Below are 6,494 nucleotides of genomic sequence, written 5' to 3'. Positions count from 1 at the left end.
CTGTAGATTGTGAACAATTGTGGGCCCAACACGGATCCCTGAGGGACACCACTAGCTACTGATTGCCAACCAGAGAAACACCCATTAATCCCCACTCTTTGCTTTCTATTAATTAACCAATCCTCTATCCATGCTAATACATTACCCGTAATGTCCTGCACCTTTATCCTATGCAGTTGATAGCTAGTTTTTATACCTTCCCCACTCTAAGGAGATCACAGTGATCTCACTCTGTACACTCATTTATTTTTGGATAGTAACAGATTTTTAATTGTCTTCCTTACAGATACCGCAGAACCATCTGAAGAAGGCAAACCGACAGGTTTGTACATTCTTACACTAATAGAACGTTCACTATAACATTCTGCGGGGTGGGGGGGTGGAATTTAAATTCAATTCATTAAATCTGCTCTCAGTAATAATGATCAGTAATAACAGGATTGTTATTAAAACCAATCTGGATCACGAATGTCCTTTAGGGAAGGGGAAATCTGCCGTCCTTACCCGGTCTGGCCTACATGTGACTCCAGACCCCAGGGGCCACAATTCAGAATAAGGGGAGGCCATTTCGGACTGAGATGAGGAGGGGTTTCTTCACTCAGAGGTAGGGCAACCTGTGGAATTCACTACCCCAGCGCTTGAGGAAGCTCAATCATTGAGTATGTTCCAGACGGGCGCCAAGGGAATGAAGGGATTCTGAGGATTTGGAGACCAAGATCAGCTGTGATTGTATTGAATGGTGGAGCCGGCTGGATGGGCCGAATGGCCTACTCCTGCCCCTATTGGGTCACTCAGCTGCAAAACTATTCACAGCCCAAAGCTTGGCCGTGCTCGCTGTCCAGTGAACTGTGCGTGGTGATCACTGCCCTGTGAGCTGAAATGCAACAGTAGGCCGTACCTTCAGGAGGCAGGCTTTGGGCCTACAAGAATGCCGTAACTTTCTGGGCAGAGTGAATGCAAACTCGAGAGCGGGACTGAGGGTAAGGTGGAAGGGACGCAGAGTCAGTCACGTGTCGGGGCCTCCACGTTTCAACATGCACATCGCTTTCTTTCCAGAAATCTTCATGAACAAGGTCACGGCAAAGAACTTCATCAAACGGCTGAAGAGATCGACAGATTTAACTGATCTACTGGAAAGGTCAGATGAACGGGACAGTGTTTCAATTGAAAGCTAACCCTGAGGTCAGATAGCTGGATGGAGGATAGATAGTGAGAGGGATCAACACAAAGAAAGAGGGAGCATTACCGAACTGGAAGAATCGAGATTGATTTTATTTCCTCGTGCCACGTGGACATTATTTCCCACCCGCGTTACCCTCGAGAATCCTTGAATCCAGGGAGCGGGTGGTGTGACGTTATGTGGAATGTCACACTTCTTCGTTAGTATAGATCACTTCCTCGTGGGTATCGTGGTTAGTATCCCAGCCTGTAACGGGGGGGACTGGGGTTCAATTCCCCGACGGGGAAAGTATGCATATTTGGGGCGGCAGGGTAGCACAGTCGTTAGCACTGTTGCTTCCCAGTGCCAGGGTCCCAGGTTCGATTCCCGGCTTGGGACGTTCTCCCCGTGTCTGCGTGGATTTTCTCCGTGTGCTCCGGTTTCCTCCCACAAGTCCTGAAAGACGTGCTTGTTCAGTGAATTGGACATTCTGAACTTTCCCTCCGTGTACCCAAACGGGCGCAGGGAGTGTGGCGACTCGGGGATTTTCTGGTAGCCTTGCTGCCTCACGGCGCCGAGGTCCCAGGTTCGATCCCGGCTCTGGGTCACTGTCCGTGTGGCGTTTGCACATTCTCCCCGTGTCTGCGTGGGTTTCGCCCCCACAACACAAAGATGCGCAGGGTAGGTGGATTGGCCAGGCTAAATTGCCCCTTAATTAGGAAAAAAATAAGAATTGGGTAGCCTAAATTTAAAAACAATACGAGGGGATTTTCACAGTAACTTCATTGCGGTATTAATGCAAGTCTACTTGTGACACTGAGAAAGAATTTTAAAAACGTGGAAGGGATCTCTGATCTGTGTTTGCCTCTTATAATTCCAGCATTACTGAAGGAGTGGAAGGGGCTTGGGAGAAGGTGAAGGAAGTCTTGGAGGAAATAACTGACATCGAAATAATTGATTAGCGAGAAAATGGCGGACGTTACGTTCCCGCCCAGACTCTGTCCTCACCTGCTGGGTATCAACTTCAATCATTAACAACGCCACGGAAATAATCAAGAATTAATTTACTGGGGCACATGCCCACTGAACTCAAAACATGTGTACCACACACTGTGTACAATATACTCACATATATACTGAATTCAAAATCTGTACATCACTGTTTATCACATACTCACTGTGCATTCTGAATTCAGGACCTGTATATAACACGCTGTGTACAACATACTCACTGTACACATTGAATTCAGATTCTGTATATCATAAACTGTATAATATGCTCACTGTACACACTGAATCCAGGACCTGTATATCACACACTGTGTTTACTAAACTCACTGTATATGCTGAATTGAGGGTTTGTATACCACACACTGTGCACACTATGCAGACTGTGCACACTGAATTCAAGATCTGTATACCAAACACTGTACAATATATTCACTGTACACACTGAATCCAAGATCTGTATACCTCACGCTGTGTACAATATACTGACTCTGCACACTGAATTCAAGATCTGTATACCACTGTACAATATACTCACTGTGCACACTGAATTCAGGATGTGTATATCACATACTGTGTACAATATACTGACTGTCCACACTGAATTCAGGATGTGTATATCACATACTGTGTACAATGTACTGACTGTGCACACTGAATTCAAGATCTGTATACCACTGTAGAATATACTCACTGTGCACACTGAATTCAGGATGTGTATATCACATACTGTGTACAATATACTGACTGTGCACACTGAATTCAGGATGTGTATATCACATACTGTGTACAATATACTGACTGTCCACACTGAATTTAGGATGTGTATATCACATACTGTGTACAATGTACTGACTGTGCACACTGAATTCAAGATCTGTATACCACTGTAGAATATACTCACTGTGCACACTGAATTCAGGATGTGTATATCACATACTGTGTACAATATACTGACTGTGCACACTGAATTCAGGATGTGTATATCACATACTGTGTACAATATACTGACTGTCCACACTGAATTTAGGATGTGTATATCACATACTGTGTACAATATACTGACTGTGCACACTGAATTCAGGATGTGTATACCATACACTGTGTACAATAATAATTTTAATAAACTTTCTGTTTTTTATATGAGTCACTTTTAGTTGTTAAAGTGTTAGTGAAACGCAAGGTTCAACTCCAGTTGTGTTAGTCTCAATCATTCTGTTTAAACACAACCTGACAATTGTTGACTGGGACAATGATTGAAACCCAGGAGACCATAAGGCGTAGCAGCAGAAGTAGGCCATTCGGCCCATCGAGTCTGCTCCGCCATTCAACGAGATCATGGCTGATCTGATATAATTCTCAACTCTACTTTTCCGCCGTACCCCCTTGATTCCCTCACTGATTACAAATCTTTATCTCTCAGCCTTGAACATACTTAACGACCCAGCCTCTACAGCTCTCTGTGGTAACGGCCCAGCCTCTACAGCTCTCTGTGGTAACGGCCCAGCCTCTACAGCTCTCTGTGGTAACGGCCCGGCCCCTACAGCTCTCTGTGGTAACGACCCAGCCTCTACAGCTCTCTGTGGTAACGACCCGGCCTCTACAGCTCTCTGTGGTAACGGCCCGGCCCCTACAGCTCTGTGTGGTAACGACCCAGCCTCTACAGCTCTCTGTGGTAACGACCCAGCCTCTACAGCTCTCTGCGGTAACGGCCCGGCCTCTACAGCTCTCTGTGGTAACGACCCGGCCTCTACAGCTCTCTGTGGTAACGGCCCGGCCTCTACAGCTCTCTGTGGTAACGACCCAGCCTCTACAGCTCTCTGTGGTAACGGCCCGGCCCCTACAGCTCTCTGTGGTAACGACCCAGCCTCTACAGCTCTCTGTGGTAACGACCCAGCCTCTACAGCTCTCTGTGGTAACGACCCAGCCTCTACAGCTCTCTGTGGTAACGACCCGGCCTCTACAGCTCTCTGTGGTAACGACCCAGCCTCTACAGCTCTCTGTGGTAACGACCCAGCCTCTACAGCTCTCTGTGGTAACGACCCAGCCGCTACAGCTCTCTGTGGTAACGACCCAGCCTCTACAGCTCTCTGTGGTAACGACCCAGCCGCTACAGCTCTCTGTGGTAACGACCCAGCCTCTACAGCTCTCTGTGGTAACGACCCAGCCTCTACAGCTCTGTGTGGTAATGAATTCCACAGATTCACTCCCCTCTGACAGAAAACATTCCTCCTCATCTCTGTCTGAAATGGGTGACCCCTTACTCTGAGATTCTGCCCTCTGGTCCTAGACTCTCCCACAAGGTGAAACATCCTCTCAGCATCGACCCTGTCAAGCCCCCTGAGAATCCGATATGTCTCAATAAGGTCGCCTCTCATTCGTCTAAACTCCAGTGAGGACAGACCCGACCTACTCCACCTCCCCTCATCAGAAAATCCCTCCATACCCGGGATCAACCTGGTGAACTGATGTGAACTATAACCGAAGAATATTTATAGATGCTCCCTTACTTTAATACCAGTTGATGCAACTGAACACTTGCAGGCAATCCATGCAGTAAAAAAATATTGTTGGTTTGACTAGTTTGAGACAGTCCTTTGCATCAGTATCGCTATTAGTGTATAGTCATTTGGACACAGTCCCTTACTGATCGTCCTATCTGTGTGTGTCCATTGACAGAGAGTCCCTTACTGCACCGTCACTATTAGTGAATTACCGTTTAGAGACAATCCTTTTTTTCAGTGCCATTATTTGTGACTGACTATTTACACACAGTCCCTTATTGCAGTGTCACAGTTTTGAATGGCTATTTAGAGACAGTCCCTTATTGCACCATCCGAGTTTATGAATTATTGGGTGCGATTCAGTGGCCTCGTTACGATCTTGCTCGAGCAGAATGAGGCCGGTGAATAGCGGGAGACGCCAAAAACAAGAATTGCACCGGGCGCCAAACAGGTTGTGATGCAACTGGCCCCCTCCTGTAGGCAGATTCGGGATCTTACTGCACCGTCACTATTTAAGAATTATTATTTAAAGACAGTCCCTTACTGCACCGTCACTATTTAAGTATTATTATTTAAAGACAGTCCCTTACTGCACCGTCACTATTTAAGTATTATTATTTAAAGACAGTCCCTTACTGCACCGTCACTATTTAAGTATTATTATTTAGAGACAGTCCCTTACTGCACTGTCACTATTTAAGAATTATTATTTAGAGACAGTCCCTTACTGCACTGTCACTATTTAAGAATTATTATTTAGAGACAGTCCCTTACTGCACTGTCACTATTTAAGAATTATTATTTAGAGACAGTCCCTTACTGCACCGTCACTATTTAAGAATTATTATTTAGAGACAGTCCCTTACTGCACCGTCACTATTTAAGAATTATTATTTAGAGACAGTCCCTTACTGCACCGTCACTATTTAAGAATTATTATTTAGAGACAGTCCCTTACTGCACTGTCACTATTTAAGTATTATTATTTAGAGACAGTCCCTTACTGCACCGTCACTATTTAAGAATTATTATTTAGAGACAGTCCCTTACTGCACCGTCACTATTTAAGAATTATTATTTAGAGACAGTCCCTTACTGCTCCGTCACTATTTAAGAATTATTATTTACAGACAGTCCCATACTGCACTGTCACTATTTAAGAATTATTATTTAGAGACAGTCCCTTACTGCACTGTTACTATTTAAGAATTATTATTTAGAGACAGTCCCTTACTACACTGTCACTATTTAAGAATTATTATTTAGAGACAGTCCCTTACTGCACCGTCACTAGTTAAGAATTATTATTTAGAGACAGTCCCTTACTGCACCATCACTATTTAAGGATTATTTTTTTTTAAAAATAATTTTTATTAAGATTTTCACAAAATATAAACAACAAAACAATATTAACAAAACAACGGCGGTAAAAACCCAAGAACACCCACCCAACTACAAAAGCAACTGCAAACAAAAGGGGAAAAAAAAGAAAACCCCCCAAAAAAAAACAACACCCAAACAACAAAAGGGAAAGAGATAACACCCACCACATCCCACAAACACATGTACACAGTTCTCCCTCCCACCAAACCAAACCCCCCCCCCGGGTTGCTGCTGCTGTCGGCCTATTTCCCTACCGTTCCACCAGGAAGTCCAGGAAAGGCTGCCACCACCTAAAGAACCCCTGTACTGATCCCCTCAGGGCAAATTTCACCTTCCCAATTTGATGAACCCCGCCATATCATTGATCCAGGCCTCCACGCTTGGGGGCCTCGCATCCTTCCATTGAAGCAAGATCCTCCGCCGGGCTACTAGGGCTGCAA

The 6,494-nt window shown here is 45.0% G+C and overlaps 1 long non-coding RNA gene across 1 annotated transcript; it reads left to right on the top strand.

The window, feature by feature from the left end:
• Positions 1 to 284: 284 nt before the first annotated feature.
• LOC119966657 lies at positions 285 to 3,308 on the top strand. The gene is made up of 3 exons (XR_005460806.1): positions 285 to 322; positions 1,057 to 1,138; positions 2,040 to 3,308. It is a non-coding gene; the product is annotated as an uncharacterized LOC119966657 (long non-coding RNA).
• Positions 3,309 to 6,494: the final 3,186 nt, after the last annotated feature.

Source organism: Scyliorhinus canicula, chromosome 5 (assembly GCF_902713615.1).
Source record: "Scyliorhinus canicula chromosome 5, sScyCan1.1, whole genome shotgun sequence".
NCBI lineage: Eukaryota > Metazoa > Chordata > Chondrichthyes > Carcharhiniformes > Scyliorhinidae > Scyliorhinus > Scyliorhinus canicula.
Note: the sequence above shows the minus strand (reverse complement) of the source record. Positions and strands in the feature narration are given on the sequence as shown.